The sequence below is a fragment of the Triturus cristatus genome, chromosome 1_2 (assembly GCF_964204655.1).
Source record: "Triturus cristatus chromosome 1_2, aTriCri1.1, whole genome shotgun sequence".
Taxonomy (NCBI): Eukaryota; Metazoa; Chordata; class Amphibia; order Caudata; family Salamandridae; genus Triturus; species Triturus cristatus.
The window spans coordinates 282,630,031-282,657,215 of NC_140580.1; the positions used below are offsets into that span (position 1 = coordinate 282,630,031).

Genomic DNA, 27,185 nt, shown 5'->3' on the forward strand with positions numbered 1-27,185 from the left:
AAATGGGACGTCCTCCTACCCTGTTTACTCTTTTCTTACAGGGAAGTGCCACAGAAGGGAGTGGGCTTCAGCCCCTTCGAGCTTCTGTATGGGCACCCTGTACGTGGACCTCTCAACCTGGTGAGAGACGGATGGGAAAGAACTCCCAGAAAGCTTCCCCAGGATGTGGTGAGCTACATGCTGGCCTTCCGGAGCCAAATGGCTAAGTTGTGGAAGCAAGCTTCTGACAACTTGGAAGCCAGCCAAGCAGTGATGAAGGCGTGGTATGACCACAATGCTCACCCGGTGGAGTTGGAGCCTGGCCAGAAGGTGTGGGTGATCGAACCAGGAGAGCTTAGTGCCCTCCAGGATCGCTGGTCAGGACCCTTTGAGGTGTTGGAGAAGAAGGGTAAGGCTACCTACTTGGTGGACCTGAAGACCCCTCGTCAGCCCCTGCGGGTGCTGCATGCCAACCGCCTCAAACCCCACCACGAGAGGCCCGAAGTCATCTTGATGATGGTGACTGACGGAGGAGAGGACGTGGAAAGCGAGCCTCTCCCCGATTTGTTTGCGTCTCAAGAGAAGGATGGGTCGGTGGAGGGAGTGATTCTCTCCCCATCTCTAACTCCTGAACAGCAGGAGGACTGTCGCCAGGTCCTGGGACAGTACTCTTCGTTGTTCTCCCTTGTTCCGGGTAGGACTCACCTGTGCGTCCATGACGTGGACACAGGAGACAGCCCACCTGTGAAGTCCAAGATCTACCGGATGTCAGACAAGGTGAAGGCCAGCATTCATAGTGAAGTCACTAAGATGCTGGAGCTAGGAGTGATCGAACCTTCTAGCAGCCCCTGGTCCAGTCCGGTGGTACTAGTACCAAAAGCTGCACCACCGGGTGCCCAACCGGAACTGAGGTTCTGTGTGGACTACCGGGGACTGAATTCAGTGACCAAAACTGATGCTCATCCGATCCCTAGGGCGGATGAATTGATTGACCGGCTGGGAGCTGCCCAATATCTAAGTACCTTTGACCTTACTTCTGGGTACTGGCAGATCTCTTTGACTGATGGAGCAAGGGAAAGGTCAGCCTTCTCCACGCCCAATGGCCACTACCAGTTCTGTGTGATGCCCTTTGGGCTCAAGAACGCACCTGCCACGTTTCAGCGCCTGGTAAACCAGATCCTCACCGGAATGGAGAGTTTCTCTGCTGCTTATCTGGATGACATAGCCGTCTTCAGTAACAGCTGGGAGGATCACTTGCGTCACCTGCAAGCTGTTCTCCAGGCCCTGAGACAAGCTGGATTGACGATCAAGGCCAGCAAGTGCCAGATCGGGCAGGGGTCGGTAGTGTACCTTGGACACTTGGTGGGTAGGGGAGCGGTGCAACCCCTCCAGGCGAAGATCGAGGCCATCATGGCCTGGGAACTCAGACTGAGGTCCGAGCTTTTCTGGGCCTCACGGGATACTACCGCCGCTTCGTGAAGGGGTACGGTACCATCGTAGCCCCCCTCACGGAGCTCACGTCCAAGAAACAACCTCGACGGGTAGTCTGGACGGAGGCTTGTCAGCAGGCCTTTGTGAGATTGAAGAAAGCCATGTGCGAGGCCCCGGTCTTAAGGGCCCCAGACTTTTCCAAGGAGTTCATTGTCCAGACAGATGCATCAGAACATGGCATCGGGGCAGTGTTATCGCAACTCAACGAAGAGGGTCTGGATCAACCCGTGGTCTTCCTATCCCGGAGACTACTTCCCAGGGAACAGAAGTGGAGTGCAATAGAGCGTGAAGCCTTTGCAGTGGTATGGGCTCTGAAGAAGTTGCGGCCATACCTGTTTGGCTCGCACTTCCTGGTTCAGACCGACCACAGACCCCTTCGTTGGCTGATGCAAATGAAGGGGGAGAATCCCAAGTTGTTGAGGTGGTCTATTTCCCTACAGGGAATGGACTTTCAGGTGGAACATCGGCCTGGAGTGGACCACGCCAATGCAGACGGTCTCTCAAGGTATTTCCGCCTTAGTGATGAGAACTCCCAAGGGGTTGGGTAGCTCTCCCCACTTTCAGCTGGGGGGAACGCGTGTTAGACCTGTCAGCCCTTTGGGTGGTCCCTCCTCATCATTATTTATTTTGTCCCACTTTTGCCTCAAACCCTGTTTGAATTTTTCCTTTTTGGGAACCACCAGACTTTTTAGTGTTGCTGCAGATTCAGGGAGCCATTTTAGCTACCCCTGAAACTTCTGTCTGAGGGCCTGGAGCACAAAATGGTGGCCACCTGTGACATCACCAGCATCCACTGGAACCTACTAGCACCTTCCAGAACATTCCAGAACCCTGTGACAGTTGGAGGCGGTTTAGAATGTTGGGAAGCTAAGACAGAGAGTTGGCAGTTGGAGCTGGCAGTTGGCACCTGACTGGTGAAGAGTGAGCAGCAGAAACCTGAAGGAGGAAGGAGTGAGGCAGCAGGGGTGGAAACTTGTGCCTGGAGTGGGGTCCATAAACCCACCCTTGATACTAGTCCCTACTGACTGAGCCCAGCCTGGAGCCCTGTGTGGGAAGAAGTAAGAAAAACCATCTTAAGGACCTGGACAGCAGGAACAGGCCTTAGAATCCAAGAACAGCAAGATCCTGACCTGGATACTGGTTTCCCTGGAGCCGGACATCGAGTAGCCTGGAGACCTGGAGCCCGAGGTGGAGAAGCGGCGCTGACTGGAAAAGCAGACGTCGTACCCGGAGCCGCCAGAGATCGTGAGAGGGCGCCGACGGAGGACGTGAGGAGTACCAGAGGTCGAGGAGGAAGTCACCCAAGGTCGAGTGAGCGGTGTCGACGGGGGAGTGAAGTCCGCCCTCCGGAGTCGCCGGAGACCGAGGTGAAGTGTGCCGGAGGTCGGGAGTGGAGATCGCACTCCGGAGTCGCCGGAACCTGAGAGAATCGTGCCGGAGGTCGGGAGTGGAGGTCGCACTCCGGAGTCGCCGGAAACCTGAGGAGAGGAGCACCGGAGGTCGGGAGTGAGGATCGCACTCCGGAGCCGCCGGAAGTCGACATCGAACCAAGGCCGGCCGACGTCATCGAAGCTGAGGTCGCCATCGGACCGGAGCCGCCCGAAGTCGACATCGAGTCAAGACTGCCCGACGCCATCGAATCGGAGGTCGAGATCGAGCCGAGGCCGCCGACATCGAACCGGAGCCGCCTACCGGCGTCGTCAGGAACTGACATTGTGCCGAGGCCGCCGATATCGAACCGGATCCGCCTCACGGCGTCGACACGACTCCAGCGGCGTCGGAACTTCAGAAAAAGGGCAGTAAGTGGAATAGAGGGCGCCAAAGGCCCTGTGGAATCCTAAGAGACTACTCTAGGGGTTAGAGAGGTGCTGGAACCAGCTGGACTTTGCCAGGGGTGAGCTGAGACTAATTTAGAGGGGTTGTGTAGAGTGAGAGAGCCAGGTCTCTGGTATTCCCCCCTTGATCTACCTCAGTTTAGGCCTCAGCCTTGTCCAAGCCAGGGAGTAGACACCCTCAAGCCTTCCACATCCCCACAAGCTGTGCCTGGGCCAAATTAGCCCATAGTAATCTCAAATGTGATCTGATTCTATGAGTGTCACTGTCAGCTTTTAATTATTTATTGGGGGCACTGTATTTATTGTATTTAACCTATTTATTGCTTCACTGTATTTATTGGTCCACAGTATTTATTGATGCACAATATTTATTGGTTTGCAGTATTTATTGCCTCAGAATATTTAATTGCCTGTATGTATTGCACTTATATTTATGCCTTTATTATTTATGATCACCCCTATTTATTGAATCATTAAGCCAGTATTTATTTGACCTGCACTATTTAAAAAGTTTGTATATTGTGATTGTGTATTATTTATCTAATCAGCAACTAAGAGAAAAAGAAGATAAAGAAAGATATTTTCATAATTTTTACGGTGTAGAGTCGTTTTTGGAACGGATGCACGCATGGTTATTGTATGGGTATGTCGTATGCTTAGCACGGTGCCTGATTCCTGACCACTCGAGCCAAGCTACCACTGTATGTCCCTGGAAATACTCCGTTACCACCAACCCTTACCGGTGTGGGAGTGGGGGTATTTCCAACACCGGGCAACAAGGGTTATTTTGCGCCCTATGAAGGACCACCCCTTTCCCCGAGCTTCCTGATCGGTTTTGATTTCTTGATGATTAATAACAAAGTATCACCCTGTATCCTCCCATGCTCCAGTAAGAGCCCACCCTGCCCATCCGACTTGTTACGTGCAACCAATTCACCTACCCTGAATGCCCCATAGAAAGCCAACGCAAAGGCAGCTCTGAATAATAATGTGTCCCCCTCTGAACTGCAGATGACACCTAATGCCGTCAGCAATGCACTCAGCCGCTCGAACCTTATCGGCTGCCTGGTGTCAGGAGCCGCACCCTGCATGCGTCTCCACCCCTTCAATGCCTTCCGTACAATGAAACTGTTTGTGGGATCTTTCGTGTCTCTGATCTGGGAAAAGAAAGAAACTGCCGCTACATGTCGCCTGGCTGCCGCCGTGGAGCGTCCCTCCCTATGCAAGTGGTCTAAAAACAAGAGGAATGCACCAGACTTATGCCATCTATCCTCCCAGTCCTGCCCCAAAAAAGTACAGAGAGACCAAAACGCCCCTTCATAAGCTTTCCTGGTCCCGGGTGCTAGGCTAGCAGCCACGAGGTTCTGTAGTTGGGGGCACCAATCTGCCAAAGTACTTCGGGAAAGTGTGCCGCTGCTGCCTCTGCCGATGGTAGATGTTCCCTGAAAACCTGCATCTTGAAGCGAGAGAGTGCGTCAGCTGCATTATTCTGCACTCCCGGTACATGTTGTGCCCTAAACTGTACGTTCAGCTTCATACATAGCAGCACTATCTCTTTCAACAGGCGGAGAATCATCTTACACCTTGCCGCCTGTTGATTGATGGCTTCAACCACTGTCATATTATCTAACCAGAAAATTACAGACTGGTTCTGCAGAGAATGGGGCCACACCATCAGTGCCACCCAAATAGGGAATAATTCCAAAAACCCTAGGTTGGCAGTTAAGCCACTCTCCCTCCACCAAACCGGCCACTCCTGGGCCACCCACTGGTTCCCGAGTATGGCACCAATCCCACACTGGCCGCTGCATCAGTCCATAAACCCAACTCAGCAGAAGTAGTGGGGGGACCGGGCCACACTACCCTGCCATTGAAACCCTCCAGAAATGCGATCCAAATCCGCCTGTCCTGGCGAACCTCAGATGACAGTCGTGTATGATGGTGTTTTTCGTGCAGGCCCGTCATGGCCTGTGAGATGGAACGGGAGAATGGTCTCGCCTTAGGTATCACCCGTAGCGCAAAGTTCAACTGTCCTACAACCTGCTGCAGCTGGTGTAAAGTTACTTTGTCCTTAGTCAGACATTTTTCCAAAGCTGCATGAAATTTCATTATTTTTTAGTCCGGTAACCTAAAACACCCCTGTATTGAATCCACTTCAATGCCTAAAAATTCAATTGTGGTTGTTGGCCCTACCGCCTTCCCCGGTGCCAGAGGGACCCCAAATGTACGCATTAGCACACAAAATTCCTCCAATGCCCCAGAACATTCCTGTGAGCCCGCCGACCCCAGAAATAGAAAGTCATCCAAATAATGCATAACATATTGATGCCCCGTCACCTGCCTGAAAACCCACTCCAAGAATGAACTACATTTTTCAAAGTATTCACAGGACACCGAACACCCCATGGGCATGCATTTATCCATATAGAATTTCTTCCGAAATAAAAAACCTAGCAGGTGATGATCTAAAGGATGAACCGGCAGCAGCCGGAATGCAGATTCAACATCCGATTTTGCCAGCAGGACTCCTGGTCCCAAAACCCTTAACATCTCTACAGCCTGATCAAAGGAAGCATACTTCACACTGCAGAGTTCTTCATTGATGGCGTCATTCAATGACTTACCTCTGGGGGCCGATAGATTGTGAATCAAACTGAACTCTCCCTCCTCCTTTTTGGGGACCACCCCCAGGGGGGGAGCAGACAAAGTTTGGCACAGGGGCGAAGTCAAATGGACCCGCTATTCTACCTAAGCGCAACTCCTTATTAATTTTTTGCTCTGCCACTCCTGGGTTTGATCTTACAGACAATTGGTTTTTGCACTCTGATGTCCCTGTGTAATTCCCCGCTGGTATCCTGAAACCTTACAAAAACCTCTCCTGCAACATCCTAGCAGTTGCATGGTCCGGGTACCTATTTAACCAGGGAGTCATAGCAAATACATCAATGGGTGAATGTGTTACCTTCCTTTCCTTTTCCTTATTCTTGCTTCTTCCTGCCTCTATTTCCTGAAAACCATTACCTTTTTTGAGGCATTTTGACTCTGGGTGAGAGGGGTGGTTACATATGGAGCATGCGTGCCTGAATTTACAGGTGCCCTGGGCTCTGGTACATGACTTTCTATTAAAATCCCAGCATACTCCTTTTCGCCCTCCCCCGTTCCCTGTACCCGGGGCCGCGCCCCCGGTTTGCGTTGGCCAAAAGGGGTCAGTTGATTGAGAAGTGTGACCCATGCCCCAATTTTGGCCTGCATTGCCCGGCTGTCCTGGGCCAAACTGGTCAAACCATGAGATAGAATCCACCCGGTCCCATGTGAGTGAGGGGTCAAATTCTTTTGCCTTCCTGAAATTCATATTGTATTCTTTCCAACCCACGCCACCATATTTATCATGTGTCAACGTTACCCTGCTCTGATAACATGCCATTTCAGCTTGCTGATTAGGTGAACGCTCAGCAGTTATGGCCATAAACACTGAAAAGGCCCTTATCCAATTAATCAATGTCTCCTCTACCTTGAATCTTGCCATTTCTACCCGCCAATCACTGGGAAGCATCCAATCCTTTTGCCTCCTAGCATACTCCATTTCCCTATTGTCAACCAGTAGAGAAAACATGTTTACATAGGCACCAGACCAAATCAATTCTTTCACATCGCGTGCTACATGCTGTGCTAAGTATTCCTTCCTGGAAGGTAACACCCCTGCACCCGATAATGGCAAGGGCAGCTCCTTACCATTTGCCCCAACTCCCGCAGGCTCCGCCGTCTTGTCTTTTCCACTGTCTTTCTCTGGAAGCGTTGGTTGAGGTTGACTGGCCTTATTTGTGCCCGTACTTGGCTCCCCGCTCGGGCCGCCATGATCCTTGCCACCATTCGTTGTGCCTCTGCCAATGGGTCCTCCCCTACCTCTTTGGCGCCCACGGACAGTGGTAGCATCCCCCCTTTACCTAACCAAGGAAGAACAGCCGCTATCTACGCAGCCAGTTCCAGAGGCACCTGCCCTCCCCCTGCTGGCGCTAACACCGGGACCAGGCCAACGGGGTTCAGGACCGGGACACTTGGGCATGGTGTGGTCACTACTGGTGTGGCACTTGGTACCATCGGTTCTACTGCTGGAAGCGCCGGAATTGGCGCAGGTATTGGCACATTGGGCACTAAATCAGGGATACCTTGCGGTGTCTCTGGCGCTACCGGAATCCTGGAAGGACCGCCCCCTTCCGGTGTCTCAAAAGGTTGCCCTGTTTTTAGGTCCTGGTTCTTCCCCTTCTTGTTCCTAACAGGCTTGGGGAGAGCTTCCAATTCCTCCCTGGGCTATGGAGGCACTATTGTGCGCTTAGGCCTGCCTGCCCCCCCCCCCTGACCCAGAAGCGCCTTAACGCTTCCGGGCCAAGGGTTCGCCGCCACCAGCCAATCCCCGCCGCGGCGCGCCCACCACATCATACTGACGCGGTGGAACGCACCGGGCCGGGCGAGCAGGCGAGTGAGGGGGGAGGGGGTCGGTGCCCCGCCATATCTGCGGCGGGGCCGATACCGGCCCCGCCTTTCTCGTCTTTTTCCATGAGACACCCCGCCCCTGTATCTTGTGCAAGTTCCTGCTTTTTCCCTTCTGCAACGGTTTTTCCGACTTGCTTCTTTCCCGTCTCGTACTCGCGGTTAATGTCTGATGAGAAACAATTAAGTGGTGTCCACAAAAGTGAGTCCGGACACTACCTGCTCAAGTTAAGCATTGGAAGACTGGGTGTCACAGTGCACAATTGTTGCCCAATACTTAGCAACACAGTAGCATTCAAGTAGGCAACACTAAGGTCTATTCAAAATAAGGCTACCGTGTTAATCCAAGGAAAACCTGGGATAAAACTGTCCTTTCTCCGTTCTCGGAGAACACTATCGGCCATGTGTTCCTGTTTGCTAGTAGGGAAGGCTGGTACCATTATTAGAATCAGATACTGTATACCTGTGTAACCTCTGGTTACAGTGCTTAATTTGTAAACAAATTAGTGCTGGGGCCTTCGTGATGAGGCCACCGCAGTTTGCACCACATTTGTACTGCAAGCGCTGCCAATAACAGAACATACACAACTACTAACCATCACAATGCGACAAGCTGTAAAAATGGTTTCGGGGGGGGGGGGGGGGGGGTTGGTATTAGTTGTTTTCACATGTATCGAATTAATAAATACCTGTTTTCCTGCTCATCTTTAAATGAGCAGCTGTTCCAAGTGCCGGCTCTAATTAAGCACTGTCTGGTTATATTCTACCCCTCTTTCTTTCCTTTGTTGCCCCCCACCCCCACCCCGTTGTGCCCCGGGAACCTCACAATCTAGTTCCAAACAGTATTTTATTATGAAGCTGTTTGAAACATTCTAGTACTATGTGCTGGAGGTTGGACGTGCACAAGCCGGGTGGATGGAGGTTAAACAAGTTGTCGTGTGCCACAGAGGTATCACTCTCTGAACCAGGGAGTGTACTTATCAAGAATCCATCAAGCGTTATCTGCCATTAGATAACGTCCCTCTGGGCGCTACGTAGATAGATCGCGTTGGCGAGATTTTAATTTTGTACGTGGGGTTCAATCAGTAAAGGTAAGAAAGTCTCAAAAGTTGCAAGAAAACTTTGTTTGTCTCATAGGAAGATAAATTCTGTTAAACGATGAAGGAACATCATCCTGATGCAGTTGAATTTCTTTTAAAAGTGATCCCAATGCATTTCGGGCTCACTGGGGGCCCTTCATCAGGGGAATTTCCGGGTCTGAGTGTGGTTAACGCTGAACCTGCATCGGGTTTATAAGAAATTCAACTGCATCAGGATGATGTTCCTTCATCGTTTAACATAATTTATCTTCCTATGAGACAAATAAAGTTTTCTTGCAACTTTTGAGACAAGACTGGTCTTACCTTTACTGATTGAACCCCACGTACAAAATTCAAATCTCGCCAACGTGATCTATCTACGTAGCGCCCAGAGGGAGGTTATCTAATGGCAGATTACGCTTGATACATTCTAGTACTAAACAACATTTTATTATGAAGCTTTGTGTATATTGGTTCTTATTTGTTCACACTAATAATTCTTGATTATTTACTTTGCCTCTTAGCCTTCAACAGATTAACTTCGGCTACATAGTGTGGATTTGGATGTTTTATATGGTATGTCTGTGCGGTCTTACAGTGTAATACACTTGCGAAAACGGTTTTGGGTCCAGTAAGGCTTGATTGTAAAACCTTAAGCTCAACCCTGGGCAGCAGTGGATGGGAGAAGCAAGGCTTCAACAAAGGAATAAGTGCAGAGCATTTAACAGTAACAAACAACGAAATAAGAAAGCCGCACAACGTGAAATAATTTTCCTAACAATTTATAAAAATAGATTATATGTTAATTAATTTTTAGATTCCAAAATGAGCAAAATCGACCTGAGGGTTGCGGAGGTACAGATTTTTAAAGAAAACTTAAATCCCAGTTTAACTGCAAACAAGCACTGGCAACCGCAAGGTTGGTAAACTTTTGAAAAGTTTGAAACAGTTGGGGGCCAATAAGGAGTAAGTGAGTAAATAAAGTTTATTTCAGAAAATTAATTCCATAAAACTTACACACAATAAAACAAAGATTTAAATGCAATGTTACAAAATTGTTAAGACTAATTGTGATCAGTTTGAGACCTAGCATAGCATAACTCTCTTTTAAACAATAAAATCACAAGATGGCTCTCTTTAAAACGAAATAGAAAGTGGAGTAGGTCTAGTAACCCCACCTAAAAAAACAGAGTCAGAGGCGCAAAGGAGGCAAACTGTATAAGCAACCCATTTTGGCATGAGCTAGAGTTTGAGACCTTTAGCTTTCCTTATTAATTTGTTCATAAATAAAAATGTGCTTAGAGCAAAGACAATGTAAATAGTTGTGCTGCCCTTCAAGATTGTCATTGTCTCCTGGTATCTCCAGAAGCCATGGTTTGGAGCAAATTATTAATAATCTGCTGGTGCAGGGTCACCACTTCACCACAGGTTCTTTACAAAGTGAGGAGGACTCGACACTTGAGCGAATTTCAAACCATAGGTCATTTATTAAGCATTCATGAATGGGTCTCCATCCGACAAGTACCATAGAGATACTCAAGGAGAGAGCACACTGAACGATGGTTACATGGGTTTTTATAGCAAGAGATCACAAACAAGGGACGACCAGCGGTAAATAGAGCTATGCTATCTGAGTAGACTTTACTTGAGGATTAACCATTGCCTGAAAACCCTCGAGCAGATTGCCAGTCTGCTCATTTGTGCTGACTGCATGTTTACACAGGCTACAATGCCCCAACCTAGATTCTTTACCAATGTTTATACAGATGCGGTGTCAAAGATAGAACCAAGCTGAAAGCAGGGCAGGGGTTAAAATGGATGAGGCACAGCTTAGTTAACAAGCATTTACAATGCAACGGTCTCGGCATTGTTAAAGTTAGAGCTATTGGCATTGCTCATGACATTATTTTTGTTTATGTTTCGGGGTTTAAAACATTTAAAGAAACGGCATTGTTATTTATAATGTGAATAGCTTAATCACTCTCAAATGAGAGATTTATTGCATTTGCAGGCACACACAGAGCCACACACACAAAGCCACCCACACACACAGAGCCACCCACAGAGCCGCTCAAATAGAGCAACCCACACAGAAATAGAGCCACCCACAGAGCCACCTACACACACACACACGCAGAAGCCCACTAACCTATTTACATTATGTGCAGTTTGTGATCTGCATGGTACATGTTTTTTGCTGCAGGCACATTAACCCTATGTGCTACCTTTGCTGGAGTCAAAACTTCCACTAGACAAAACTCCGATCTCTCTGTAGGAAGAACATTAAACCCCAGTCATCATGACATTTTTATTGTTGCCGAAAATTGCTGAAGGCCAGGAAGGAGGTAGCAAGCGATTTTAAAACCTTAATTTACTTGTAAACATAATGTCTCCACCCAAAGTCAGCGCCCGGTCACACTGGTTGCACTGCCCTAGAGCTGGCCCTTCTCAAGGGTCCTGTGACCTGAGTGATAGAGTCACTGTTGTTCTTGGCTGTGCTGCTTAATAGACCTGCTAGCAAGAGTGGAGGTGAACTTCAGTATGGATTGTGGTGGACAAACCTTGAAGGTTAACCCAATTTATTTCTACCCAGCCTTTTAGCAATGAAAGACTGGGAAAAAAACAGAAGTTTCTAAACCTTTGCCTTGCTGTTTACGTGCAGCTCATAGCGCAGGATGCTGTATTAGGATTGTAACTTATGAACTGTAGTAACAAAAGGCTCTCTGTGACAAAACCCATTAACCCACTAAGCTGCAAAAATTACAGTCCTGTGACGTGCAGGTGCTTTACAGCAGGGACATTAACCCTCTGCTCTGCTTTATGATAATTCAAAACCACACTAAACAAACCTCTGATCTCTCCAGAAGGTACATTAATCACCAGGGTTATCTTTGCATTTTATAACCACCAAAATGTTGCTGGTCACACAGGGAACTCTGCAGCTGGTGCTTTTAATCCCTTAAGGTATTTCTAAATGCAGCACCCTCGGAGTTCGGCGCCCTGTGCGGTGGCACCAGTCACACGCTCTAAAGCCAGCCATGAGAGTAACTTTCTCTTCCAAGGCCTCGAAAAATGATGACAGATGGAAAGTTCTTTCGCAATTAAGATTTGTATACATCCAGTATGTATTACCAGGTATTCAATATGTGTTGACAATCTAGGGATCGCTTAAAGTGCTTTTGGGACTTGAGCACATCTTAGCTTATTCGTTACAGCACACTGGGCTGCAGGCTCGAGGCGCTTTCAGAGCTGAACTAGCTGCCATGACTGAGCCCTGCTCCCTGACCCTTTCCTTGTCGTTATTTTCTGCACAGAATAAGTACGGAGGTGACGGAGCATATGGGCAGGATATCTTGCTTTCTTATTTTGCCGTTTCTAAGCGCTGGAAAATAGCAGGTGGGCGCATGAAAGTGTTTTAAAGCAAGGATCGTGTGCAGTGGGACGTGTGCATACCGTCTTTGTCTAAAATAAATATATGTATCTGCTATGTACAGCGCTCAGAAGCCCCCCGTGACTGTTCCACGCTTTGATTCAACTTTTTTTTTGACCTGGCGTCCTAGGTTGAAGGGAATTTTTATATGTATTTTCACATTTCACGTAAATTATGCTAATTTCTACAATTTACAAGTTGGGAAGAATTTAGAATTTAGTGCAAAGTTCGCTATGTGTGCTCCTCGGCGGATTTTCAATCATTGTGTGAAACTCGTCACACAGACATGCCATGGAAATGTCTTAAGAGCTCCCAGTGGTGATAACCACCACCTCCCCGCCCAATGCCCTCGATGCCCCCCCCTCGCTGAGTGGAGTGAGCAGCAGCCTAATGCGGATGTTGACCAGGGGCCACATGTACAGGTGGAGGGGGCCTGGGCCCTACTGTGAGTATGCCAGCCATAGAACCTTGCTACAAGACCTGAAAGTGCAGGAGCCATTAAGCCCTGCTGTAATCCTGCGCCCTGGCAGTCCCTGCAGAGCTGGCATGTAGGAGTCGTTCTCCACCTCAGTAACACAGCACTCTGAGTTTCTTGCAGAGACTCAGGGTGTGTGTGTGTGTGATACTCGTGCAGTGTCAACCCTGTCCCATGACACTCTGTTTCCCTGCAGACGCGTGGGCTTTGTGCTTCTTTTGATCAGCTATGCCCCCTGCTTGGCACACCTTCCTGAAGGAGTGGGCCCTTCGTGTCTTTTATGTGGTTCTGTATGGTTTGTGAGGACAAGGCAGCGGGGCGCTCGAGTTCTGTTTCACCCTACAGTCAGCTGGCACGGACGCCGTGTGCCGCACAGTGTAACCGCACAGTGCGGAGGAGCGTGCCACGGGGGCGAACGGCGGGTGGGGGAGGGGATGGGTACACAGTACGCGTCCTGGTGTTGTTGCTACACCTCATTCCTCTGCCGCAGCGTAGCGTGCGCCCTCCCTCCCGCCGGGCACGGGGCTGGCATTCTCCATTCATCTGCCTGCGCCGGGAAGGGACCGAAAGGGCATGTTGCGGCAGGACTGGCATCCACATCCGAAGGGCAGATGGGAGCAGCGCCCTGCCAGGCCGGAGCGAAGTCAGGCCTCCTCAGGCCAGGGCCGGCAGACACTCCACTGACCCTCGGCAGCGACCCGCGTTAGAGATCAGAAGCTGCTCATGAGAGCGTGAGATGTTACCACAGCCCTGGGGCCCCGACCACTTGTATGGGAGAAACGTGTCACACACCAGGCACCTGAGGCCAAATTCTCACCTGTAATTTACAAATGTTGCAATTGCTTCCTAAGCCAGCTCGTTTCAGCTTTATTAAAGAGTGCTGTGTACTCATTGGATGCCTTCCTTTCTCCGTGCCCCACTGGCTTAGCCCTCTCAACACATCTTGTTTCAGAACACAGCTCTGTACCTCATTTCACTCTAATAAAGCGCCACATGTTCACCTGCAGATTCAAAGCGCAGCAGCGTCTCCTTTCAACTACATATTTCTGTTTGCCTCATTTCTTGCCAGTGAGCCCTGTATGCGTTTCACGGTGTCATTCCTGGAACTCAGTGTGTTCCGCCTTTTCGTTTCTATACTGCACAATACCTGCTTCCTCCTCCCAGGGTGCACTTTATGCATTGCCCCCCACCCCGTGGTGAACGGTGCGCATCTCCGTTCCTTCCTTTGGAGCACGGCATACGGTGACCAGATTTTGGAAACTTGAAAAACAAGACTTTTGGCAAAAATAGAAGAAGGACTCCAATTTTAGATCAATCAAGGGGTACAGAATTAGAGGTCTCATCAACATAGAGAACGCGAGAGTAATTCTGACTAGCATTCAAGGCCTTTCATTCATAACATGCCCACGAACTGAACAAGCACACCACCACCTTTCTCCGAGGCGAAGCAGAAATGCCTCGGAGAAAGGCAGCGGTGTTTCCGGATTCGGGGGCGTGTTTTTCTGTTCTCTCCTCTTGCCATTGGATGGAGGAGATAATGAGAAAAGTAGCAAAAAACAGGCCCCCGAATCCGAAAAGGACGGGGCCTGTTCGGAGAGACAAACCTCTTCTCCAATGGCTGGCCAGCATTTAAGAGGCTAGCCAATGGAGAAGAGGAGAGAAGAGGGGCGGGTTCAAGCCCCTCTTCTCCAAAACATTAAATCTCGGAGCGAGACTGCGCAAGCGCAGCCTTCGAGCCGAGACCTAAAAAACGAAAGAATCAGATTTTACATTTCCACAGTTTTTCCTTTTCAGCTGTGCTGAATCTATTTTAGAAGGTACATGTATTAATTTATATATAAATCCTGACCTCCCTACAAGCAGGTTTTCGTGCCATCGACCAACTGTTTAGATTACAGATGGTATTCTGGAAGACGGTGACTTTGGGGGCTGGCAGTTTGTATTTGATCTTTGTAGATCTTCGATCTGCATTTGACCTGATCCAGAGGGAGAAGCTATGGGCCATTTTGTTGGAGATGGGTGTTCCAGCCTATTTGTGCCAATTATTTAAACGTCTACATCAGGGCACTTTTGCAAGAGTGAGGTACGGGAGGAATGGGGAGCTTTCGGCCGCCTTTCCGGTGGAAAAGGGAGTGAGGCAGGGGTGCGTGTTGGCCCCCACGCTCTTCTCACTTTTTCTGAATGGGTTGATCAAACATCTTTGGGACAGGCGGGATTTAGATTCTCCCAGCTTGGCAGCCCGAAAGATACCAGCCCTGATGTTTGCTGACAATACCCTTTTGTTATCAAAATCTTCAACGGGTATTCAGCGAACATTGGAGGCTTTCTGCTCCTTTTGCAGAATAAGAAACCTGGAGATCAACCTGTCCAAAACCAAATTTATGGTTTTTAACTCTAAATTGCCCAACTGTCCCCTTCCCCACATGGATTGCATGGTCCTCGAAAGAGTCTCTACTTTTGAATATTTAGGGGTAACACTGAATGACAAGATGGAATGGGGGACCCATATAGCCAAGGCAAATATGAAGCTGGCCCAAGCAGCGGACGGTATTCTAAAGGTACATAATGAGTGCACATCCTAAATTGTGGGACCTCCGGTAGAAATCTATAAAGCACAAGCAAGAGGTGGGGCGCTCTACGGTGTAGAGCTATGGGGCCACGCCAATGCCTCCTCGCTCTCTATCTCTGAGAATAGTTTGGTCCCCATACATGAAGTTATCCCTAACTGTCCTCTATTGTACTGGAGGAGACTCTGGTCCACATCTGAGCTCTTAAGTTATCAGGAGGAACTTAGTCATCTATTGACGCTAAGGGGTGTGGGAAAAATCCCTTGGTTAAAGCATGTTAAAGATCTATGCCTGGCCCTGGGGAAGGGAGTTCTGTGGCTTGCCCCCGCACTCTCCTCTGTTACGACTCCCAGAAGGGTGCTGGTCAAAGCACTCAACTATTTCCGATAGGAACAGATGGCACTAAGACCATCGTTGGGTAGGTTGTCCAGTAGCTTTCTCGAAGTCAAGGACAGGTACCAATTTGAGAAACTCTTGGACGACATTCAGCCCCCACTGGGTAAGAAATTGTATGTCCAATTTAGACATGGATCTCTCCCAGTGAGGGCAGTAACAAATAAGTGGGCAATGGCTCATTATGCATCTAGCCTATGTCCGGGGTGTGAATACGCCGAAGAGACAGATCTGCACGTTGTGTTCTTCTGCCCCTCATACTCCACAGCTAGGGCCAAATGGATCTTACAGATATGCAAGTCCAGGGGCTTCAGGAATTACAGGGTTGTGTTTAGACTGCTGAAATATGACTCTACCCCGTTGACTGTGTTTGCGACCTCCAGATTCTTGTTCTCTATGTGGTGCTCTAGAGGAGCCAAACTTAAGGAGAAAGCTGCACTAACTGTTTAACTGTCAGTACCCTCTGGTTTTATGCAATCGTGGACCTACCCATAAGGCAGGACACTTACTTGACCCAGTTCTATCCAATATTTTGCTTGACTGCAGTATCCCGCCTCTTCCCCTCATTTGGTCGGACCACTTTGCCGTTCATTTCAGTTTTACTTCAGACAGTGTTGTCTCACCAGCCTTGCCCCTTAATGCTGTTAGGTTCAGAGCTTGGTCTAAATTGAATTTGGATAAGTTCAATGCTGAGCTGACATCTACATGCCCTGACACCTCTCTTCCTGTGTCCTATCTGAATTTGGAGGTGTCTCAGTGGCTGTCGTCTACAATTGACCACCATCTTCCTTTATGCTCTAAGCGTCCTCTTGTACACCTGCCCCCTGCCCCTTGGTTCACACAGGACCTTAAAATAATGAAGGCGAAGTGTAAACACCTGGAAAGATGTTGGAGGAAAACCTACTCAGCGGACAGTAAATTAACTTATAGGTTAGCTCTAAAACACTACCATCTAGCCTGTAGGAAAACGAAAGGGACCTTCATCTCTGACTCTATTTCTAAGGCCAGCAATCGCCCTAAGGCCCTTTTCTCCATGATAAAGAAGCTGGCAGGGGCTGACACATCCCCAGCCCCTCCAACACTTGTGGAATCCCAATGTAATGAGATCGCTGACTTTTTTACCACCAAAGTCGAAACTATCCACAATTCCTTGGCAGCTAGTTTGCCACTGCCCAGAAGTGAGTTTTCTCCCACTTTCCATGGTGAGAGTCCTTCTCCCAAGGAAGTGATCTCTGACTGGCCTCTATTGGTTTGAGAGTCTTTACGCCTCTGTCTTTCTAAGGTGAAATCTGGCTCCCCTTTAGATCCTATGCCTATTACCATTCTTGGCCAGCTCGCACCTGCTCCCCTCCTTGTGATTCAAGAATTGCTTAACGCCTCTCTTCGGGAGTCCATTGTCCCCGTTGAATGGAAGAGGGCTATGGTGATCCCTCTTCTGAAAAAACCTGGGGCGGATCCTACAGTTTTTGCTAACTTTCGGCCTATTTCCCTGCTACCCATGTTTTCAAAAATCTTGGAGAAGCATGTTAACACTCATCTAACTGCCCATGTGGAGGCAACAGGCTATCTTCATTCCTCTCAGTCAGGTTTCCGCACAAATCTTTCCACGGAAACTGCCCTACTGGGGGTCACAGAGACTCTACGTGCTCATTTGGATCAAGGCGAAACCATGGCGCTGATCCTCCTTGACTTGAGCGCCGCTTTCGACACGGTGTCCCATTCTATTCTCCTCACCGCACTACAAAATGCTGGGGTGGTTCGGTCCGCTCTGTCTTGGCTAGTCTCTTTTTTATGTCAGCGCTCATTTCAGGTCTGCTCCTCAAGTTGCTCCTCCTCTATTCATGCATCTGCTTATGGGGTTCCCCAGGCGTCCACGTTAAGCCCTATGCTTTTTAACATCTACGTACGACCCCTGGCCGCGATTGTGGAGGATGCAGGACTATTCCTCTACTCTTACGCAGATGATACGCAGATTATCTTCTCCCTATCCTCAAACAAGGAGTGTTCCTTTTCAACATTACAGGAGGGACTTGGTCGCGTGGCAGAATGGATGCAGGTGAATCTATTAAAACTCAACGGCGATAAAACCAAAGTAGTTATTTTGGGCAAGGACAAACATCTTTGGGGCCCGAATCACTGGCCCTTGGTAATGGGCCCGTTACCCCAACCGGTTACGCATGTACGCAACCTGGGCTTCTTGCTGGATGATTCTCTATCTATGCGTCAACAAGGGGTCAGCATTTCAGCCACCTGTTTTACCATCTTAAGGTGGCTTCGAAAAATCCTCTGGCTGCTTCCCGTTTCTACAAGACGTACTGTGGTCCAAGCACTTGTCACCTCCCGCCTTGACTATGGTAATGTACTCTATCTGGGTTGTAGCCAGGAGGTACGCAAGAAGCTCCAGTTGGTGCAGAATTCTGCCGCCCGGCTCCTTTGCAAGGTCCCTAAGAGATCTTCCATCTCTCCTTGTTTGCGGGACTTATATTGGCTGCGTATAAAATTTAAGGCTCTCTGCTTTATGTTTAAAATCAAACAAGGTTTGGCACCTCTGTACTTGCGTTCATTGGTCTATCCCTATGCCCTTTCCCGTGCCCTTAGATCAGCCTCTCAGGGTAACTATGCGATCCCCAGATTTAGACTGGTTAGAATGGGTGGTCGCTCCTTCTCTTACCTTGCCCCTAAGCTTTGGAATTCTCTCCCTGTCTCTTTAAAATTGCAATCCGTTTTTACACAGTTCCACAGGGACTTGAAAACTTGGCTCTTCTCTCGATAGACAGTTATCTCAGTTTAGCCTTTTCATTTATGGCGCCGGGAGACCCCATGGTGGGTAGCTGTGCGCCCTACAAATTTATTTACAATACAATACAATACAATACCCTTCTGCATTTACTAGGGAATTTTAATACCACTTTGAGTGGCCTGTTTTTATCTGTTTTTATCATTTTAAATACTATTTATTGTTCTAGGTGTATTGTTTAATTATGTACACTTTGTATTGCTGCTCATTGGTGATCAATTGGTTGTCTTATGTAATTATGTATTCTTCGCTTTTATGTTTTTTTTTTTTTTTGCGAAAACCTTTATTGTACATAAAAATCAATACAAACATGGGCCTACAACCACCAGGGCCGGCCGCTAATATGTACATGATCAACAACATCAGGGCAGCAACAGGCCCCCTGGGGCCCAGCCGAATTAACGAGTTACTGAGTACACCTCAGAGATTATCAGAATACATAGATTTTAGAAATACAAACAAAAAAAATAAAAAAAACAAGAAAATAACACCAAAAAGCAAGGCGGAAATCATCGAAAAAGGGGGCGTCTAACCACATCCGGGGAACTGCACAATACATACTCCACCCTCAGGTGGACAATGAGGATGAGCAAGAGGGAGGTGGGGGCGACGGGAGAACCACAACCGTCTACAGGTAAAATGTAATAGTCCGGGAACCTCAGGATCAGGGGGACAAGGCAGCATCAGATGTGTCCACGAGGGGGGGCGTGCAGATGTTCCCTCGGTACGCGTTCCACTGACCCCAGATTCTACCCCACGCCCCCGGCTTACCCCGAGACACATACACAATCTTCTCTCTGCACATGCACCAATCCATGCTCTCCTTCCATACTGACACGGTGGGAGGCCGTCGGGAACCCCAACGCTGTGCGATGTCCCTCTTAGCAATCATGTTCCCAAGGGCCGCCCACCGAGTCTGAGCCGCATTATAGTCATTAGGCTCCCACACGTTCAACAAACATCGGCGAGCCTCGGGCAACAAAGCGACCCCAGTGACGCATTCCATGACAGCATGCACCCGGCGCCAATACTCCGCTACCTCACAGCACTCCCAGAGAACATGGAGAAAAGTGGCGCTGAGCCCACAGCCGTGCCTACAGAGCCCGTCTTCAGAAAAACCCATCAAAACTAAACGAGGGCCCGTCACGTAGACACGGTGGAGAATTTTAAGCTGGACAAGACGGAGACGCGCGGGTATGGCCACTTCCTTAGGGGAGGACAGCGCAGACTGCCAGTCCTCATCGTCCAGTTCCACACCATCCCCGGTCCACGCCTCCCGAAGGCGCACGAGGAGATCCGCCCGCACGTTTATTAGTTTTTTATAGATAAGGGAAATGGTACTGTCGGGCAAGTGACTGTCAAGTATGCGGTCCTCGAGTGGCGAAGACACAGGGACTGCAGTCCCAGCCCCGAAGGCCGAGAGCAAGGCGTGCCGAACCTGGACGTACCGAAAGAACTCCCGCTCACTCAATTCGTACTCACTCTGCAACGCAGCAAAGGATTTAACCGCACCCTTCACCCAAAGGTCACCTACTCTACTGATGCCAATCGTGTCCCAACACTCGAAGCCCTCCGTCGTCCAGAGGCTTCCCAATCTTTCAGATGCAAACAGAGGGGTCGCACCCGTCAAACGCTCATTCCAGCCCATGGCCACATTCGCAGCCCTCCACACGCGCACAGCAATCTTAGTGGGACCGGTTAAGTTCCTCCCAGCCGATCAAGAGTAAAGCGCCCTGTTAAAGTTGCCGCCAGGCAACAAAAATCTATCCATTTTGAAAGCCGGATTCGGACCAGGTGCGTACGTTGCATGGTTAATAGCAGATAGCTGGGAGGCCCAATAGTACCTCCTGATGTCCGGGAGCGCAATGCCCCCGTCATACCAGGGGAGAGTCAGTTTTGCAAGAGCAATACGTGCACGACCATCCCAAACAAGCCTCCTCTGTAAGCTCTCCACCTCCCGGAAGTAGGCCGCCGGAATAATATCAAAGGAGTTCTGAAGTGCGTAAAGGAATCGGGGAAGAGACATCATTTTAAAAAGCGCCGCACGACCGAGGGGAGACAAGGGAAGCTTACACCAACGAGCCACGTCTAACCTCAATCTCCGAAGTGGAGAGAGGAGACTATGCTCGTAGCGGATCGCCGGGTCCAATGAGACGTACACCCCCAGGTACGTAAAGCCGGAGTGGGACGCCTTAATAGGAAAACAAGAAGGCAAGAGAGGAAAGTCACCGGATATAGCATAGACACAAGATTTGGACCAGTTAATAATCAAACCAGAGTTCTTGCCGAAGGAAGTAAGGATGTCAAAGAGCACATTGAGTGACTGACGTGGTGAGGTGAGGTACAAAAGAATGTCATCCGCGTACAACGAAACTCGATCCTTGAAGCCAGGGGCCCACCGGATCCCTCTTATCGACGGTTCCCAACGAAGCCAAGCAGCGAGCGGCTCCAAAGCCAGAGCGAAGAGCAGGGGAGACAACGGACACCCCTGCCTAGTGCCTCTCCCAAGAACGAAGGGCCGGGAAACCCTTCCATTAACGACAACCTGAGCCAACGGAGCAGCGTATAAGAGTTTAACCCAACTAATAAATCCCGCCCCGAGTCCAAACTTTGCCAGGGCGGCCCAAAGATACGGCCATTCTATCGTATCAAAGGCCATCGTGGCGTCCAAGGAAACCAAGATGGCCGGCTCTGAGAGATATTCCGCCCTTGCAAGTACGCCATGTAGGCGCCGCAAGTTAAGGGCCGTATTCCGGTGCGGGATAAAACCGGATTGGTCCGGATGCACCAGGTCACAGATAACAGTAAGCAGGCGATTAGCAAGAACCTTGGCAAGGATTTTCGGCTCAGCGTTCAACAGAGAAATAGGCCTGTACGAGGTGCAACGGTCCCGAGGCTTACCGTCCCTGGGAATCACGACTATAGTGGCCAAGCGCTGGTCAGCAGGGAGAGAACCAAGTTCAAGTGACTCCGAAAACATACGACGGAGAAATGGCGCAATTTTATCCGGTTGCAGTTTGTAAAGTTCAATAGGGAGTCCGTTGGGGCCCATAGCCTTGCCTGAGCGAAGGGAACGAATCGCGGTAGCAATCTCGTCGACCGACAACGGGGCATCTAACTGCTCACGCTCATCCACCGACAGGCAGGGCAAAGCAATATCCTTCAACAAGTGACGGGAGTCAGCCTCATCCCTATCAGACACCGGGGAGTACACAGCACGGAAGTAATCAGCGAAACACTCCACAGTCTCACCAGGGTCAGTCACACTCACTCCCTCCGACGTCTGAAGCACGGGGACCACTCGATACACTCTCTCCTTCATATCAAGCCAAGCAATCAATTTACCCGCCTTATCCCCAGCATCATACAGTCTACCCTGCTGTTCCCTATACATTGTTCGAGCAGCCTCCGTAACAAGGGATTTATATTCGAGCTTTTATGGTTTTTAACCGATAATAAAGCTTTTTTTGACTTGACTATATAAATTTTCATTAGTTCATCAATTTCAAATTTTAACATCCTTTCTCGATTCAGTTCATGAACATTGACTGGGGAAGGTTTAATACTATTTATACAAGTGGTGCATATCATAAGGGCACATTAAATGCAGCAGCAGCAAGTGAGAAAGATGGCTCGTATAATTACTATTCCCATTAATAATTTCCAGCCCCAAGTAGAAAACATACCCCAAAACCTTTCTGAACAAGTCCATGTTCCTTTTTCCTGGTGTATTTCTGCAGCTATTTGGTGAAGACAAATACATATTTCAGAAGAACACCTAACACTATTCCCTATACTGATCTTTTATATTCAACCTGTATGTTTCTTAACCTCCTTCCTCTTACTGTAGTATTTGTTGTTTGATTGCCAAGGTAACAAAGAGTAGCGTAACCATCAGCCAGAAACACAGCAATGTAATCTCAATTCTCCCAAAATTCCCTCACTACACTATCAGAGACCATTAAGTCCCAAGTGTCTTTTGCTTCTAAGCCTCACTGGCAAGCTTATGTACTGGTACGGACATTGGCGGTCTTGACCACCGACATGGGTTGCTACCACTCCAGAGATAGTTTCTTCAATAGAAGTCTATAGTTCTTTCCGGCCCTTGGCCGCATTTTGTATCAGGGCTGAACAATGTCAGGATGTTCAAACAGAATCTGTTTGGGTCAGGCATGATGGCAGCAAGTTATTATTCCAATGACACCACTTCACCATGTTTCAAAAAGATCACCATCCCCCAAAGGCACTTGCTGAGAGATCAGATCATATTCAAAATCAGGTATTCCTCTTGTTAGCCACTGATCATATGCCAAAGGGAGTGGCGCTTGCTTTCTCCACATCACTGGCATAGATCCAGTGTCTGTGCCCTGTGCACTTAACAGCAGTCTGAGTGGTGAAGAGAACTTGCATTGGACCCTTCTAGCATGGCTCAAGGCTGGACTTCCTCTGAAACTGTTGGGTAAAGACACACTCTCTAGGCCTCAGCTTGTGACCTGGACCTTTAAGACTGGGAGAGAGACTGGCCTTCACCTCTGAACGGATCAAATGCAAATATTTAGTCAACACAGTAATCAACAAGAAAGGTGAATTCAATGTCAGATTGTCCTTGATCTTGGTACACCCTTTACATTTGCTGGCCTCGCCCTAACCACCTCAACTGGTTGCAAGACCTGTTGAAACGGGGCACCTTTTCCTGTGCTATAAGTATGGCACATCATGCACCTCTTGACATAGAACTCTGCCACTCTGGGAATCAGATTATTGAACCATACATGATCTGACGTGGCCACTATTCCTTTAGAACTGATGTGAGCTGAACTGTGGGCCATGGTAACAACATCATTCACATAACAATTTGGAAGCATTCATCTTTGCTTTCCTGACAGATCTATCCAACATTCTGTCGCATCCTGACACCCATATCTTTTACACTGTTCCTTCTCTTCCTCCGTAGCTTCTTCCTGTACTTCCCTAATGCAATCTAGAGTCTGATTAAACATAGTCACTTCTGGTGTCCATCTAGCTGCCACTACAATATACATTAAACTATACTTTAAATAGGCTGTTTGTTTCGCTATTTCATTGGTAAAAGTATTTCTCTGTATTACCTCATCTATAATTTTCTTGTGGACAAAACATTTAACAATAGCAACTATTTTTAGTAACATCAAGGTATCCAGTAACTTTACTATTCATTCCCCATACTGTATCTTATCACCATGCAAAGTCAAAAAACCCCTTTGTTTCCAGAGTCGTCCGAATGAGTGGGCAACTCCAACGGTATATATATTGATATTTACAGTCAAATCTTTACTTAATTCACAGGCTCTAGTCAAAGCTGTCCGCTCCATAGATTGCTCTGACATTTGTTGTATTTTCCACAACTCAACCACAGATTACAAGGGAGTAACTGTATAGGCCGCTGTACTAGAGCTATCAGGTAGTTTGTAACATGAACCATCCATGAACAGTTCCCCTAGTGGGTCAGATATAGGGGTATCTGTCAGGTCTACCCGTCCCTTAGTCTCCTTTTCAATAATAAATATGCAATCATGCTTCTCATCTTGTTGGGACTCAGAAAGGAGCAGTACAGTGGCTGGATTCAAAATGTTACAGCATTTCAGAGTGATGTTTGGAGCAAAAAGTGTCAACTCATACCCTGTTAATATCACACTGGTCTGGTGCTGGGTCTGAATGTTTTTTTTTTTTTTTAGATGTCCACTAAATGTGGTACCATAGCTGTCAAATTGAGACCTTAAATATACATTTCATTTTTCTTTATTGCAGTGGGGTCCAATGTGGAGGAGAAATATGCACATGACCTATTCCTTCCTACATGGGAATATGCCAAGCTGCAACCATCTTTTGCATGCACACATTTGCAATAATCAGGTGGTGGAGCAGGTAAAACGAAAAATTTGTATACCTTCTCTATTTTGCATGAAAACACTAATTACGTAATCAATTTAAATATTAACCTGTATTAACTGTTTGCAGTGGTATCACTAATCAACATTATGCCTTAATAAACATGAATTACACGCGGGACTAAATGCTAATTGCATGGCAAATAACTCTAATGACTAACTGTGGTACACATATTAACGGTAGAATGTGTTGATATAGAAAATTGCATGAATTATGTTGCTTTTGTAATGGTTTTGCGTTCCTGGTATGGCGAAATGGTGAGTATTATTGCTTTAAACGTTGCTATAAGCTAGGAAAATACTAATATATAAAGGGGTTAGTGTGGGTTTAAACATTAGAATCTTCATTTCCGTATATTAATTATTTTTTATGTTTATTTTGCTTAAGTTGGCATTCGGGCCTACTAGGCCATGATATTCAAAATGGAGTTCAGAAGTGGCCACCTTCGTGTGAGCGTGATGTCTACTGCGCAGGCTCGGATGGCTCTGAAGATCTCCAGGCGTCCCCCCGATCAGGGCACAGTGTTCCTCGTCAAGGATAGGAACATGGAGGACTGCCAAAACTCAACTAGTGTGAATGACAGAAAAGACAATGGCAACCTGTCCATAGAGGTCTGCATATTGATACTTCGGAACCTTTCGCATGAGAACTGTACAGGATGACATATCCAAGTCCATGTGAACCAAGAAAACGCTGGGAATCATGTCCAGTATTACAATATTGAGGGGCTTAGCCAATCCGAGGGTTTAGATTTTAGAAATTTTGACGATTGTTTTAGAAATTACTATAAAAGAGGAACTGTAGAAGAGGGTATAGACTAGTGCATTCCAGAAGGGTGTCCTGAATTTGCGTTGATGGCTGTAGATCGATTTGCTTGCACGATTGCCTGGTCCTTTGGATCTTTGGGATTGTGTCGTGCCGAGCGAAAAATAACTTTTTCCGGACTTATTTGGGTATTAGCCTGCATTCGATTGGACGATTTTACCCGAAGGGATTTGATTTATGCAGGGCTAACAAGGTTTGAGACATTGGCCACCAATATCAAGATTTAGGTAAATATAATTGTCATGCTAATTTCTGATTCTTCCGAATAATAAAATTTGAACTCTGTGTTGACTAAAATGCCGATTATGCAAAGGAAAGCGAATTAATTAGATAAACTAAACATTGATTAACAGAAAATGAGTTTGTGATTCTTTAAATGAGATATTGATTAAAGGTTCCGAAGCTTTAAATGTGTTTTAGCTGGTTCTAAATCACCATCAACCAGTCCAACTAATTGGTCCGTCGACCAAGTGGTGGAGTGCTTTGATGTTAAAGTTAGGATTCTATAGGTGCAGATGTATATAATGTATATAATGTAAAGGAATTACTCCCGATAGGTAACAAGGTACCCCCCCACATGTGCAGCGCTTCTTTTTCTCCTGTGCACAGATTCGAGTGAGACGTATGAGTGTTGGTGTTATGGGCCCCACCAATGAATGCGTGTATGAATGAGTTAGTGTGATGACGGGTCTGTGACGCAGGGAGGATATGTAACTTTGCTCTTTTCTGCTGGAGCAGTTTTTCTGGTAGCAGAGTTATGGTTTTATTGCATTGGTTTGGTGATGATTGATTATTGATTTTTAAATATTGATTTTTAAATATTGATGATTGATTATTGATTTATGTACTAACATTCTATGTGAGTCGCGTTTTATGTTGTTTTTGAAGACTTCCAGAATGTAGGAAGTTGGATGCCCTGTAGGTACACGGGAAAACGTGTGGCAAGTGAAGTCGCATGGTGTATTGTCTTGTTGCCCTGTAGGTACACGCAGAAAAACGTGTGGCAAGTGAAGTCGCACGACGCATTGTCTGGGTTCGATTTGGTAACGTCGTCGTGTGTTATCTTTAGGGACATTTTCTGTGTGAAAGTGCGTGAGTGCAATAGCAACAGGTTCTCTCGTGAAACTCTGGACTTAATTCTCAGGAGCAGTGTAGTCTCCACATGTGTTTTATCCCCAGAGAAACGGTTAGCTTTTTTGCTTGTTAGAAGGGTAAGGTAGAGGGAAGTGCTACTTTTTCGGCAAAACTGAATAATTCTGTGGAAGGGCAGAGGTAAGCGCTGCTCTCGAGAAATACAGAATTCTTGTGTAATTGGATAAAGCTATCTCTTTGGTTTAGCGAAACAGGCAATGGTGGTATCTTTATGTCGTTACTAACAGATTTTGATTGAAGAAAATGTAAGAAAAGTTTGCCGATAAATTTTGTAAAGGAGGGGTCAGCAGAAGCAGGAGTAGCGAGAAAAGCTGACGTCAGAAAGTCGCGATGGGATTGGAAAATTTCCGAGTGACGTAGACGTTCAGGATTGGTGCGTTAGTGTGAGTCGCGCTGGGATTGGACAGCAAACAGAATAGTCATAGAGAAGTGATTCTAGAAATCTAGCGATTTGGGACTGAAGAATAAGAAAAATGATGCATTACGATCCACCAGAGAAAAGAAAAAGTCCTGGTTTGGGAAAATCAAGAACCTATTTAACAAGCATTTACAATGCAATGGTCTCGGCAATATTATAGGTAGAGCTATTGGTATTGCTCATTATTTTTTTATCATTATAGTATCCCTAAATAATGGCATTGTCATTTCTATTGGCATTAGCTTTTTTTTGCATATGTGATACCTATTGCATTAGCAGAGAGAGAGTGAGGTAGTGAGATAGAGAGAGTGAGGTATTGAAATAGAGA

The 27,185-nt window shown here is 47.6% G+C and overlaps 1 long non-coding RNA gene across 1 annotated transcript in view; it reads left to right on the forward strand.

The window, feature by feature from the left end:
* Nucleotides 1-25,638, forward strand: part of LOC146867172 (uncharacterized) — a 245,473-nt gene extending 219,835 nt beyond the window's left edge. Inside the window, exons 3-4 of the long non-coding RNA XR_014961093.1 lie at nt 24,322-24,438; nt 24,850-25,638. This is a non-coding gene — a long non-coding RNA (uncharacterized LOC146867172). The remainder of the gene's footprint in view (nt 1-24,321; nt 24,439-24,849) is intronic.
* Nucleotides 25,639-27,185: the final 1,547 nt, after the last annotated feature.